The sequence below is a fragment of the Dermacentor albipictus genome, chromosome 9, assembly GCF_038994185.2.
Source record: "Dermacentor albipictus isolate Rhodes 1998 colony chromosome 9, USDA_Dalb.pri_finalv2, whole genome shotgun sequence".
Classification (NCBI taxonomy): Eukaryota; Metazoa; Arthropoda; class Arachnida; order Ixodida; family Ixodidae; genus Dermacentor; species Dermacentor albipictus.
Window position 1 is genome coordinate 52300858 of NC_091829.1, and position 15744 is coordinate 52316601.

Consider the following 15744-nt stretch of genomic DNA (forward strand, 5'->3'; position numbering starts at 1 on the left):
ATGCGGCTTACATTTTAAGAAAGTATGACAATGTCTATATGATGATAGCTATAAGGGCTTGCTGGTGCGGCATATCTTATTTTCTTGTAGCGCAAGCTGAACAAAGACAACCAAAAGGCACATCTGACACACACAGCGCTAGCACTGTGTGGGTCAGATGTGCCTTTTTGTTGTCTTTGTTATTATGGTATAGTATAGTTGTCTTTGTTATTATAATTATACATTATAGGGAAGTGGCCCCATTGAACAACAATTACGGAGCTTTTGCCCCTGGTACTCTTTATTTTTTTTTAGATTTGGAGCGCTGATGTAGTCCCAACCACATTAAACGCCGACGACTGAGCATTACGCTAATAAGAACAGATTGTGAAGTGCCAACCAGAGTTGCGCTACGGAGCCGCCATTTGGTTCCTATATACTCCTTTCCGCAGAGTCGAAATCCCCGTAATTACGCTCCCTTTAACTACTCAGAAGCGTAAGCGTTGAAAGAATATTCCCACTCCTCGTGTGATGGTGCTGATCCGTTCGATTCCTCCAATTCCAGTTTATGAAGCGTCTTCCTTTGATTGCTTGTGTGCTTCGTGTGTTGTGAGCTGATATTTTTACCGAAAAGTACATATATGCTCAGGGTTCCTAATCTCAGCAGTATGTTTTTGCCTGTAACATAACAGCTACTATTTAACGGCAGATACGTAAGTTAGCAGTGTAGGTTAAATTAACGAATATATGAGCCATTGCGAAAAGAATTCGCTCCTGCGATGAACATACAAGTATAACCCAAGATCTATATTCCTGATGAGAGGGCCGCATCTCACCCAGTGCAGTTCATCACCTCGTTCGGAACCCCGTCCTAGTATCTTCACAAAAAAAAAAAAAACATAAAAAGCAAGACACAGCAAAATATCAGTAAACTTATAAGCTGTTTCAAAACAATAATGAAAAGCAAATCCATAATAATTGAGGCTTTCATAAGCGAAGTTTCGCTCTGTCGTGTTTACGTAGCTTTTCTTCAATTTGGGTTAGAGCCTGTAATTTCACGGACAAATACGACACTAGCATAGGAGACCATGCGTCACCGGCATTAGTCGCCACTAATCTACCGTTGCCCCCTCTTAGCCGTTGAGGTTAGCTATACTTCTGTTTTGCATATGTTAGGCGGTTCACAACTACATCGCACGCTGTCATATAAGAAAGGTTTGCCTTTTCAATGAAACCAACCATTTCCAAAAATCTCTAATTCTTCTGAAACAATTTTTTAATGTTTGAATTCTATGGTTCTACGTCCCAAAGCCCCGATTCGATCATGAGACACGCTGTAGTGGGGAGCTCCTGAATAATTTTCACTACCTGTGCATCTTTACCGTGCCTCCAATGCACGGGACACAGGCGTTTTTGCGTTTCGCCCCCATCGAAATGTGACAGCCGCGCCCATGATTTAACCCCACTACCTCGTGCTTAGCAACGCTGCACCGTAGCCGCTAAGCCACCCCGGCGGGTCTGAATTTATATTTGTTGGTGCAACGCAGAACACATAGTATTCTTACACTGTTGCCCGTACCATGCATCCAGGAAGGTTATTCTGCCAATACGGTGACTTACATAAAGCAAAACGGACCCTTCAGGGCTTCTTTTCTTTCATATGTACTGGCAGATTACCGGACAGCATTCTTTCTTCGAGCGCTGCTCTCTGACTATGCCTGTTATTGCACCATCTAGGTATTTGACAGAATACAAAAAAAAAAAGCTTGAGTGCGTTCCAAATCACCGCTATGGTGTGCGCTATACCTATCGCATATTCGTGTACGCTTCATATTGGAGCTGGGAGGAATATTCTATCAGGGCAGAATATACCTCCATTGTTCATTTCGACCGCTTCTGATTAGCTGGAGCTGTACCAGCGAGAAGACTGGCCGGATACTTCTCTCTAGCACTCCCTGGCTATAATAACCACTTAAGGTCTGGGATGCTAGATTCGGTGCGGGTCTTTATCGCATCTTGCATACCAACCACCACGGGAATCACCATTGCCGCCACAGCACGAAAAGCACCGCGGAAATGCTTAGATTTCCGACAACTGCGCACGACACAACAAACGCAACAAACAGTCGAACGCGATATCGTCCGCGCTCGAAAACAGGGGGGCGCGTAGGCTATATTGCTGAACGCATGACTTCTGGTCCCTATAACACACAACATAAGAACAAATTTTATAAGGAGCAGTGCAATTCACATCAGTTTTCAGGCGCACTCGCTTCACAGTTTACGGTACTGCGTCAGTGAGAAGAGTTGCGTTCAGCCTGCATGTCCTCACATTAAAGCAAACTTTTCTTCTCGAACATTACCGGACTTTTCTGATTGTGGCTTCTGGGTTCTGCTGCTGACATGTCGAATAGCTCATACCTCGAGATAGACAAATGACGGGCTAGATCAACATCTCGTCCTTGAGCACAGCAGATAGACGCTCTGACCATTATAGCGCGCAATCGCTCATGCAGTTTTATCGTGCCAACAGAAGCTATAACTCTTTAGGATGGTCGCGACTTGTGTCGTTTCTTCTATGCCAAAAACAGAACAATAAAATGGGAACATATATAGCATTCGATTCACCGCACCACATAGATTACAATATATGCGAGTGACACGCATATGAAGTAAATCACTAGACTCTCAAGACAAATCTTCTAAATACTTTACATTGTATTTCACGGATACACAGCCAAGGAAAACAGGCGGTAAGCAATCACAGGTGAAAATAATGAAGCACAATGTAACCAATCATTGCAAAATAGTAAAATAATGAGCAAAAAGCGAACACTCATTCCGTAAATAAACGTGAATAACACATGTTAAAAGCGTAAGGTTACGATAACATCGAGGAAGAAATAGCCATTAACGATACTTTACAATAACGCATTTCAGGAACAGTTAATCTGATCAGCTACCTCGAAGAGGGAATATTCGGCGGGCGGGCTGTCCGCAAGATCATTGGACAATATGTTTCATTCCCTTACTGCAATAGGAAAAAAAAGGGAATGCCTCCAATTATCCCAATAATGATATTGTTCTATAAAGCGTCAGGTCTCTTGAGCTCGAGTACCTCTTGTGGTAGACGAGGATAAATAGCCACTACTGTTTATTTGTAAGGCGTCCAGGTGGGCATTCCCGACGTTCCAGCGACCTGCGGACACATTGGCGACCCATTTTCGTATCAGCGCCGCCAACTGTCGAGTCAGGCCAGCTGACACGCTTCTCGGAGGCCGACGGCGAAGGGCCCATGCTGCACTCCGCCGACGATAGATCCGTCGTCCCACACCTCCCTGGCGAGGCTGCCGAGCTCGGTTTGGCGTCAAGCGCGGATAGCACGCCAACTGCCGGTTTTCCTACTCTATAACTGTCCTGATCCTAGTTAACGGCAACCGCTGTCACACTGAGCGCGGTTAACCGCTTAACCGTCGCCTCACCTGCGGTGTAACCGCGCCAACCGCGACTGGTGATGTCGTTAGGGACGCCATTGCAACAAGTGCATGATGCTTTAGAATGGCAAAAGTGGCAGGACCTATCCCGAAGCATGTCAAATCTGAATTGAGCTTAAGAATACGAACGCATGGCATGCTTAAAGATAGGGCGGTGATATCTGATAGTAAACGTGACCGAGATATCATACTATCAAAGCTTTAAAAAAAGTTCCCTTCTGCATGTGAAATTTCATCAACGGGATTCTAAAGACCGATGTTTATCAGCAGTTTAGAGCACTGTAGTTTGAAAAATTACAGGGAAACCTGGTCGTCTTGCAGTTGCTCAAATGAGAGTCCTACAATGCCATAGTTAGCAGTTCGGCTCCATTCACGGTTGCAGGAGAAAATGAAATTTCAACAAGAGCGGACACTCCCATAGAGCCCAGCAGCCGAATTGACTGTAGCGCACCAAGCGGATGTTGTTGACTCCTTCCGGTTTCGTTTTTGGGCGCGCGCGTTTTGAACACCTGTTGGTACACGGCGCGCCGGCTCCGCTGCTCGGCGCGGCATTCATTTTTTTTTTTCGCTTCTGCTGAATATCGCGTGGCCTTGGCGTGGAATCGTTTCATTATTAAGTATAAATGATTGCGATTGACCTTTACAAGACTGCGCCGAATCTGTCGGCTGCAATTTCATAACGAAAACGAAAGACGTCTTCTGAAATGATGAAATTTTTATTTTGCTCTATATAAATGCTCGTTCCGGGCTTCTTCTGCATTCATCCAGAGTTGTGGCACCAGGTAAGCAGCTGTCGTTGCCGTACGATGCTTCACCTATATTTCACCTATATTTCCACCTATATTCGCGTACAAATTCTTTTGGCAAATAAAGGAAGGCTACGGTGGCGGAGCTTCTGCACATGTTCCCCTACGCGTTTTGGTGGTCTTGGTTTGTCAACCTACCATAACTACTGTGCATAATTGCAGGCAGACAAAGATAATTCAGCAAGCATTTCTAATGGCGAATCGAGGATATTAGACTTCGCAGTTATTTCGACCTCAAGTATAAAATGAGCTTATAAGGAACGATATGGCGCAACAAATAATCGTGGTGTAGTAATGTTCACGATTATATGGTGCCTGCCAAAGCTCTATATATTTCGCTCCGTTTCAGTCAGGAAACGCTAGTTTTCTGGGAGATGCAGTTCATGTACTCACGCTATTGGAAATAGTGGTCCGAACCTTAAATGAGGTGATCATAAAATTAACACTTTATCTGTGGACTGTTGGTTGAGAAGCCTCAACGGAGAGTATTTTATTTTTCTTGAAACCTCCACTTAGATGTGGACAATAATTTTACGAGACACGAATTGGAGCACGAGTATGATCTATAATGCCAAGTTCGACAATGCAACAAATACCAATTTAATAGTGAGAGCGCGAAGAGAGCTGTCGTGAAAATTAGAAGAACAGTTGCGTTTATAAGCGGCCTTTGCCAAATGGAACACAAACACCAGAAACACAACGCCCCGGATGTATCTTTCCGTGGACTTGTCTCGATTCAATTGCGTACCGAGAAAACATGGGGGGAAATCGGGAGATGGAAATCCAAGACAATGAGCAAAACGAGAAGAAGGTGAAATCCGTATCCAACACTTCGACAAGTGGATTCACTGAACATAATGATTTGTGGTGCTCCTTTTTGGAAACACCCTGCCTATGATTTTAATGCATGTCGTGTTAGTGGTAACGTATGCATTTACTGGGCAGACACCACTGGATAATTTTTCTCACTCTCTTCTACGCACAATGCCAGCAACGTACATCATTCGGACAGTGATAAAAATAGCCAGTAAACCAGTCATTTAAAGCCAGCGAATATCTAGCTTCAGTACTTGTATACCTTTAGAGGTCAGTTCCACGCTAGTCGAGAAATACTGAAAGATGACCATTTACATTTTTTCCTTTTTTTTCTTTTTTTATGAGCGTGTCTTAAACGGATTACATACATCATCAGGTGATCTACTTCATGGACAATACTAAAAACGCACACCTTCACCAATCGTTTAAAGCTTTCAGTTCAAAACTATATTGAGGAAAAATACCTATGGGCTAAACGTGTTCAGCCATTGCTTAACCTAAACTGTATAGTCGTCTTCCCTGAGAATAATGATCTGCGATGCACCTTTTTAGAAGAACCCTTGCCGATGAATTTTATACAAGCCGTGTTAGGCCTAATACGTGCATTTCCTGAGCAGACACCACTGGATAATTTTTCTCACTCTCTTCTACGCATGATACCAGCAAATTACATCAATCGGACAGGGATAACAAATTCTGTCGAATTGTGAGCTCGACCAATACGGTGATCACTTCCGGGATACTATGAGTAAATTCCACTGCGCACATTTTGATGTTTCCGCATGCAAGATCCCTAATCACGAACTGCCACGAGCAAGTAATCTTGTTTCGTGCCCTGGAAGTTTGACCAAAGGCGAAGATTCTTTTTAGTAGTGTACGCAAGCACACGTAAGTTAAGATATTTAGAGGACCACGCACTTCTTGTTCTCCGCATTTTGGTTAAAGTATGGCTGTCTGTGTGCATGGGGCTTATATTTCGAGCAAGCATGCTAACCTCAATATATTACTCTGGCCAAAGATTCCTTACAATATAATTGGGCAGTGGCCCCATAGAACATCAATGACTGCAGTTTGACTCATGATACCTATATTTAAAGATTTGGGGCGCTGGCATACTCCCAACAATACGAAATGCCGAGGATTGAACATTGCGCTTATATAGAACAGATTGCGTAGTGCGAACGAGAGTTGCGCAGCGGGGCACTGCATTCCATTTCTACTCCTTTCCGGAGAATATAGATCCCTGTAATTATACTCCTATTGACTCCTCGGAAGCATACGCGCTGAAAAAACATTCGCACTCCTGGAGTGGCTGTGCTGAACCATTCAATTCCTCCCATTCCAGTAGACGAAACGTCTTTCTTTAACTGCTTACTAATTCTGCTTCCTGTCTTTTGAGTATAATTTTTCCCGAAAGTATAGATTTGCTCAGGGGCTTGTTATCTCTACCGCATGTTTTTGCACGTGAAATAATGTCTACTATTTTAGCGGCAGATACGTATGTCAGCAGCGTGTTTTAGTATCGCGAATATATGATGGCATTGCAACAATAATTCGCACTGCGATGAAAATGCAAGTGTCTCCGAAGATGTAGAGAGAGAGAGAGAGTGAGTGAGAGAGAGAGAGAGAACAAGGGTAGGAAAGGCAGGGAGGTCAACCAGAACAGCATCCGGTTTGCTACCCTACACTGGGGGTGGGGGAAAGGAGAATAGAAAGCGGAAGAAAGGGAGAGAGTAAACACTGAGTACGCGTGGGAGGGACACCATACACAAGGACACTATAAACGGTCTGTTAAGCCCGTGCCCGAAGATGTATATTTCTGAAAAGAGGACGGAATCTCAGCCCGTCATTCAGGTGGTTTCCTCTCCCTCGGAACCGCGGCGTAGTCTCTTCATAAAAAAAAGGAACCACACAGCAACCTCTCAGTCAATTTCTAAGCTGCATCAGAACCATAATGAAAAACAAATCCATGGTAACTAGGGCTTTTTATAGGCGAAGTTTCGCTCTCTCGCAGTGACGTAGCTTTTCTGCAGTTTCGGGTTGCGCCTGTTATTGCACCGCCAAATACGGCACTAACGTAGGAGGCCAGGAGTGACCAGCATTATTCGCCAGTAACCTACAGTTGCCTGCTCTTAGCCGCTGAAGTTAGCTTTACTTTTACTGCGCACGTGTTACGTGATTGACAACTACATAGTACGCTGCCGTACAATGAAGCCTTTTCAATTAAACGCGACATTTCGAAAAATCTCTAATTTTTCTGAAACTAGTTTTTAATGGTTGAATTGTATGTTTCTACGTCCCAAAGCCACGATTCGATTATGAGACACGCTGTAGTGGTGAGCTCCGAAAAATTTTGATCTCCAAGTGACTTTTAATGTTCCCCCAGTGCACGGCACACGTGCGGTTTTGCATTTCGCTTCCATCGAAATGCAGCCAACGCGACTCGGGTTTAATCACGCAACCTCGTGCTTAGCAGCGCAGTGCCGTAGCCGCTAAGCCATCGCGGCGTGTCTGAAAGTTTTTTTATAGGAGCAAAGCAAAGCACATACTAATCTTACTCAGTTGTCCACACTATGTCTTTAGCAAGGTTATTCTACCAGTATGGTGACCAACATAAAGCGAAATGCACCTTTCAGAGCTTTCTTTCCTTTCATATCTAGCTTCAGATTCTGGGACACCATTCTTTTTTCAAGTGCTGTTCTAGGACAGCGCCAGTTATTGCACCACCTAGGGATTTGGCAGTATGCAAAAAAACAAAGCAGCGTGGATTCCAAGTCACCGCTACGATGTCGCTATACGTCGCTACGATGAGCGCTGTAACTGTCGCATATTCGTGTACGCTTCATGTGGGAGCGAGGAGGAGTACTCTGCAAGTGCACACCCAGTGCACTGTTCACATCGACCGGTGCTAATTGGCTGCAGCTGTGGCAGCGAGAAGACTGGCTGGATGCTTCTCTCTAGCACTCCCTGGCTATAATGGCCACTTAATGTCTGGGACGCTGGATGCGGCGCGGGTCTTTTCTCGCATCTTGGATACCGACCACCACGCGAATTACCATTGTCGCCACCGCACGAAAGCCGCTGTGGAAATGCTTAGGTTTGCGACAACTGCGCACGACACAACAGACGATCGCAAGAAACGGTTGGACGCGACATCGCTTGCGAACGACAACAGTGGGGTGCGTAGGCTGAATTGCTGAGCACATGACCTCTGTTCCCTATAACACGCAGTACAAAACTAAATTAAATAAGAAACAGCGCCATTCCCAACGTTGTGCACTTCGTATCCCAATTTAGCAAAAGCATTTGTTGGTTATTTTCTTTTTTGTCAGTTTTCAGACGCAATCACTTCACAGTTTACGGCGCTGCGTCTGCGAGAAGACTTGCGTTCAGCCTGCAGGCCGTCACACTAAAGCAAAATTATTCTTCGCCAACGTTACCAGACTTTTCTGATTGTGGCTTCTGGGTGCTGCTGCTAACCTGTCGAATAGGTCATACTTAAATAAAGCAGTCTCATTTCGGGCTAGATGGTTATCACGTACAACTGCAGAGCAGCCGGACGCTCTAACCATTATAGGCCGCAATCGCTCGCGCACTTATATCGTGCCAACACAAACTAGATCTTTAAGATGGTCGCGAGGTATGTCGTTTATCACTTCATGGCCAAGACAGAATAATAAAGTGGGCAAATATATAGCATTCGATTTACCGCATGTCATAGACTATAAGATCGGCCTTGGAACTGCATAGTAACTAAATGACTAGAATATCAAGAGAAATATTCTAAATACACTACATTGTATTTCACGGATAAAAATTAAAGGAAAATGGGCGCTAAACAATCATAGGTAAAAATAATGTAGCGCTATGCAACTAATCATTCCAAATGTAAAGAGCAAAAAGCAAACTCTCATTACGTAAATAAGGGAGAATAACCCTAGTTACAAGCGTAAGGTAACCGTAACACCGGGGAAATCACCATTAACCAAACTTTACAATGACACACTTCAGTAGCAGTTAATCTGATCAGCCAGCTCGCAAAGGAAATATACGGCGGACGGGCTGTCCTCAAAATAATTGGAGAAGTTCCATTCCCTGACTGCACTGGGAAAAACAAAATGAATGCCTCAGATTATCGCAATGAAGTTTGTGTTCTTTAAGGTGTTGGGTATCTTGAGCTCGAGTACTTCTTGTGGCAGACGAGGATAAATGGCCACTACTGTTTATTTGCAAGGCGTGCAGGCGGGCAATCCCGACGTTCTAGCGACCTGTCGAGACATTGTCTTCCCACTTTCATATCGGCGTCGCCGTTCTCGAGTCGGGCCAGCTGACACGCTTCTCGGAGGCCGACTGCGAAGACCCCGCGCTGCGCTGCGCCGACAATAGATGCGTCGTCCCGCATCTCGCAGTCGAGGCTGCCGAGCTCGATTTGGCGTCAACCGCTGTTAGCGGGTTAACCACCAGTTTTCCTGTTGTATAACGGTCCTGATCACGGTTACCGGCAACCGCTGTCACACTGAGCGGGGTTAGCCGCCTATGCGTCCTTTCGCCCTCTGTGAAACCGAGCTAACCGCGATTAGCAATGTCGTTGGGACGCCGTTGCAACAAGTGCATGATGCTTTAGAACGGCAGGAGTACCAGTACCTCTTCTGAAGCATGTGAAAGCTGAATTGAGGTTAAGAATACAAACACGTAGGAACGGTTCAAAATTGAGCGCTGACATTCAATGGTAAACGCGAGTGTGAGAACATATTATCGAAGCTTTAAAAGAGGTTCGCTTCTACATGTGAAAAATCGTCACTGGGGTTCTAAAAATGCGATGTTAATCATGAATTTAGAGCACTATAGTTTAAAAAATTACAGGGCCTCCTTGTGGTTGTCCTTTTGCTAAAATGAGAGTCCTACATTGGCATAGCTAACGATTCGGCTCCATTCACGGTACCGGCGGTTCCATGCTGAAGGGCGATGTTTAGCGACATAATTTATTGGCTGCACCGTGACAAATTCTCTTGGCAAAGAAGGAAGGCTACGGGGGTGGAGCTTCTGCACATGTACTTTTACGCGTATTGCTAGTCTTGGTTTGTCAATCTTCCATAGCTCCTGTGCATATTTGAAGGCAAAGATATTTCCAATCGCGAATCGACGATATTATACTTTTCAGTTGTTTCAACCTCAGGTAAATAAGCGAACTTATAAGGAACATAAAGGTGCAACAAATAGTCATGTCGTATTTATGTTTACAATTATATGGCGCGTGCGAAAGCTTTATATATTTCGCTTTGTTTCAGTCAGGATATGACAGTTTTGTCAGAGATGCAGTTTATATACTCGCGCTATTGGAAATAGTGGCCTGAACGTAAAATGAGCTCTTTATCAGTGTACTATTGTTTAAGACGCTTCAATACGCATTATTTCATTTTTCTCCACGGCTCCAGTCTGCAGTGGACAATAATCTTGCGAGACATAAATTAGAACACGAGTATGACTAATAATGCCAAGTTCGACAAGGTAAAAATTACCGACAGAAAAGTGAGAGCGCGAAGAGAGCTGTCGTGAAAAAAGAAAAAAAAGTTTTGTTTGTAAGCGCCCTTTGCCAAATACAACACAAAAAGTAGAAGCAAAACACTCAGGATATTTCTTTCCGCGGACTTGTCTCGCTTCCATTTCCTTCGGAGAAAACACGGTGAAATCGGGAGATGGAAATTCAAGGCGATGAGCAAAACGAGAACAAGGTGAAAGCCAGAGCCAACGCTTCGACAAGTGGACTTGTCTTCTTCAAGGCGATAACGCTTTCCTCGGCACAATGTACAGGGTGTCCCAGCTAACTTTAGCCAGAGTTTTAATATATGCGAGTGCCACGTAGGTAGGTAGAACCGAGGTAATGTTCCTTGCCTTCGCTTTGCGATACTCAGATTGTTTTTCATTCCGCTTCATAATCTGATTAGTCTTAATAAACTAATCGACTTCTCAAATATTATAATTAGATGAAAGGTGGCAAAAAGAAAATTATAGTGCGACATGAAAAACAGTTGATAAAGCTTTCTGTGGCTCCGTACATGCTACAAAACAGTGCTTTTCCGAGAGCGATGGAAGCCCGCAATTGCACGCAAAATTGCCGCGGGACTGGCCACTCGAGCCATAGGGACCTGTCTGTAAACCGATCATAGTAAAGCCGACGAATATCTATCTTCACCATTTTGTGTACCTTCAGAAGTCAGTTACACGCTAGTTGATAAACAGCGAAAGATGACTATATAGCTTTTTGTTTATATAAGGGCATCCTAAATGGATTACACACTTCATCAAGTGATCTGTTTGATCGAGAATAATAAATATGTACACCTTCACCAATCGTTTCAAGCTTTGGATTTTAACTGTACCTTGAGAAAAAATACCTATAAGCTAAACGTTTGCGGCCATTGCTCATCCTATACTGTGCCCTCGACTTCACCGAAAATAATGATTTGTGATGCTCTTTTTTGCAAACACCCTGCCTATGATTTTTATGGAAGCCGTGTTATGCTTATGTATGGATTTACCGAGCAGACACCACTTGATATTTTTTCTCGCTCTCTTCTACGCCTAACGCCTCCAAAGTACACCATTCGGACAGGGTTAACATATTCTATGGAATAGTGTGCTGGACCAATACGGTGATTACGGCCGTGATGCAATGAATAAATTCCACTGCGCACATTTTGGTGCTTCGGCATGCAAGATAAGTAATCACGAACAGCCACGAACAAGTAATTTTGTTTGGTCTCCTGGAAGTTTGACCAATGGCGTAGATACTTTTTAACAGTGTACGCAAGCAGGTGTCTTATTAGGTAGCGAGACGACCCCGCACTTATTTTTTCTCCGCATTTTGGTTAAAGTTTGACTGGCTCTGCATGAGGCTTTTATTTTAAGCAAGTATGTCAATGTGAATATGAGGATAGCGATAGGGGCTTGTTGGTACGGCATATCTTATTTTGCTGTAGCGCAAGCTAAACAAAGACAACAGAACAAATACAACTGGTGTATTTGTTCAGTTTGCGCCACAATAAAATAAGAAATGTCAACTTATTACTCAGGCAAAAAATTCATTGGGGTTATAACTGGTCAGTGGCCGCATAGAACAACAATGAATTGTCTTTTGACCATGGTACTTTCTTTCTTCTAAGATTTGGAGCGCTGGTATATTCCCAACGACACGAAACGCCTTGATTGAACATTGTGATATCATAGAACGGATTGCGCAGTGCCAACCAGTTTCGTAATGGGGCGTGCAATTGCGCAGTGGGGAAGCCCTCGTAATTACACTCCTTTGAACTACTCAGAAGCGTAAGCGTTGAAAAAAACATTCCCACTCCTTGAGTGGCTGTGCTGATCCATTCAATTCCTTTGATTCCAGTATATGAAACTTCTTCTTTAATTTGTCACTAATTATTCTTCGTGTACTGTGAGTATAATTTTTCCCGCAAGGTACATACATGCTCAGGGGCTTCTTATCTCTGGAGCATGTTTTTGCCCGTAATATAATAGCTGTTGTTTTAAAGGCACATGCGTAAGCTAACTGCGTGTGTTAAAATCACGAATATATGACGGCATTGCAAAAATACCCCGCAGGGGCGTCTGCGCAAGCAGGCGTTTGGTGTGTTGCGACACCACGGACCCGAGCACACGAGGGTTGGACCCTCCCGCGTGTAGCCGTGCGCGGCTTAGCCGTGTCTGGGGAAAGGGGGATCATGGGGGTTGAGCCGATGCCGGGTGTTCGGACCTTTAAGGGCCCCCGGCGGAGGCAACACGCCTCTTTGGCCTCTGCTTCACGTAGACGGCACCCCCGGACTGACCCACCCGGGGGAAATCGGTAGTCGCCTTTTCCTGTCTCTCTCTTCTCAAACCTTCGTCTTTATCTCTCACTTTACATCTTTCCTGTCTTCTTCTCTCTTCTATTTACTTCCTTTCTCCACGGCGGCAAGGGTTAACCTTGTGTGGATATCCTACCTTGGGTACACCATATTGGGTTATAGTGATGGCGTACGGCTGGCGTCGTGCAGGCTTGTACACAAGCTCTGCTGCGTCCCCTCGTTGGGCTCCGTGGTGGGCGGTCGGCGGTGTTGCCGAATCTTATATATTCTCATGGAAACTCCCTTCCCCAAACTTCCTGATGGCCCTCCGAAACGAGGGCGCACCGAAGATGTTTTTCAGTTTTTCGGACACCAAATCCAGAATTTTCCCCGGTTCCACGTCATTCACTCTGAAAAGCCAAATAAAGCAGTGCGAAACATATCACCATTCGTTGTCTCAAAGTCCTTGACTGATGTTTTTGGACCAGGTTACAAGGTGTCCAGGATGGCAAGCGGTGACCTCCTCTTGGAGCTCCGCGGCCAGAAGCAATATGAGCAACTACAGAAACTAGTGTCATTCCGGGAGACCCACATAACAGTAATGCCACACCGTACAATGAACACCACCCGCGGTGTTGTTTCCGATGATGATCTGCTTGAGCTGACTGAGGCGGAGCTCCTGGAGGGCTTCAGTGAGCAAAATGTTATCAATGTTAGAAGAATAAAGATCAGGCGAGATGGTAAAGAGATTCAAACGAAGCACTTAATAATCACCTTTGGTTCAAGTGTCCTGCCCGAGTCAATCGAGGCCGGGTACATCAAGCTCTGCGTTAGGCCGTACGTGCCCAACCCACTCCGCTGCTTCAAGTGCCAGCGCTTCGGCCACAGTTCGCAGAGTTGCCGAGGCCACGAAACTTGTGCTAAATGTAGTGCCCAAGAACACACCACTGAAACGTGTGAGAACGCACCCCACTGTGTAAACTGTGATGGGGAGCACGCCGCGTACTCGCGGTCGTGCCCCTCTGGAAGAAGGAAAAAGAAATAGTAACGATCAAAGTGAAAGAGAATATATCGTTCAAAGAGGCACGAAGGCGGGTAGCATACCTGCCAAAGAAAACCTTTGCCGAAGTGGCGCGTCAGGGGGCAGCGTCACAACGGCCTCCGGCGGCTGTCCGACCCACAAACAGTGAGTCGGCAGTTACGCCATCTGCCCCCGCGGCGGTTGCAGCTAGCGCTGCTCCGCCAACCCAGCAGACGGGGCCATCGAACCCGAAGGTGGGCGCAGCCGAGGCTGCCCCAACCTCCGAGGCCCCCTCCAGCGCTGGCAACGGCCGGCGCAGCCAAATCCCTCAGGGAGCCCCATCGACCTCCGGGCTGGGGGGCGCAGGAGTTTTGCCTTCCGGGGCAGGACTCTCGCAGAAAACATCTCGCTCGCAAGAGCGCTTGTCCGGCGTCTCACAGGAGGCAATGGACACTATACCTGTCCTCAAGGCGCACCAAACGCCTAAGGAGCGCCGAGGTGCGCTCGAACGCTTCAGAAAGAGCAAAACCCCTATTACAGGGCCTCGAAAGGGTTCTGTAATCTAAGACATCCCTTCCCTTTCCGTAAACACAGCACTAATTTAATTTAAAATATGGATACACAAATCATTCAATGGAATGTCAGAGGTCTACTTAGGAATCTTGATGATGTTCAAGAACTCATCCATAAACACAATCCAAAAGTGCTGTGTTTACAGGAAACACACTTGAAATCAAAATACACAAACTTTCTTCAACAGTATGTCACATTTCGCAAAGATCGCGATGATGCTGTCGCATCATCGGGTGGTGTTGCAATTATAATTCAAAAAAGCATAGCCTGTCAACGTGTACAGCTACGAACGGCCCTTGAGGCAGTGGCGGTTCGGGCTATTCTGCTGAAGAAGCTTATCACTATTTCCTCGCTTTATATTCCCCCACATTATAAACTAAGCAGACATGAATTTCAGTCCTTTATAGATGAATTGCCAGAACCCTATGTTGTTCTTGGCGATTTCAATGCGCATAACTACCTGTGGGGCGACCCTCATATAGATGCGCGAGGACGTCTTGTCGAACAATTGCTTTTTTCGTCTGTTGCGTGTCTGTTGAATAAGAAGCAACACACATATTACTCTCTAGCAAACAGAACCTATTCTTCCATAGATCTGAGTATAGTCTCCCCATCTGTACTGCCTGAACTTGAATGGGAAGTTGCCGACAACCCTTACGGCAGCGACCACTTCCCTATACTGCTAAGATCACCTAAAGAAAATGAATATCCACCACACGCTCCTAGGTGGAATATTGACACAGCAGACTGGGAGAAGTTCCGAAACTTAACTAGTATATCATGGGACGACATGTCTTCTTTAGAAATCGATGCTGCTGTGGAGTACTTCACAGCCTTTATAATAGATGCCGCATCTAAATGCATACGTGAATTAAGCGGCTCGGCATGCAAACGGCATGTCCCGTGGTGGAACAATGAATGCAGAATCGCACGTAGGAATCAAAACAAGGCGTGGGGGTTGCTACGCGCTTCGCCCACTGCAGAAAATCTTGTCAACTTTAAAAAAGTAAAATCCCAAGGTAGGAGAACCCGCCGACAGGCCAGAAGAGAAAGCTGGCAAAAGTATCTATCGAGTATTAACTCGTTTAGGGATGAGGCCAAAGCCTGGAACAGAGTTAATAGGATTAGAGGTAGGCAAACATACTCAGTCCCCCTGGTAAACACACAGGGCGATACACTGCAAGACCAGGCCAACTCACTTGGGGAGCACTTTGAGGGTGTATCAA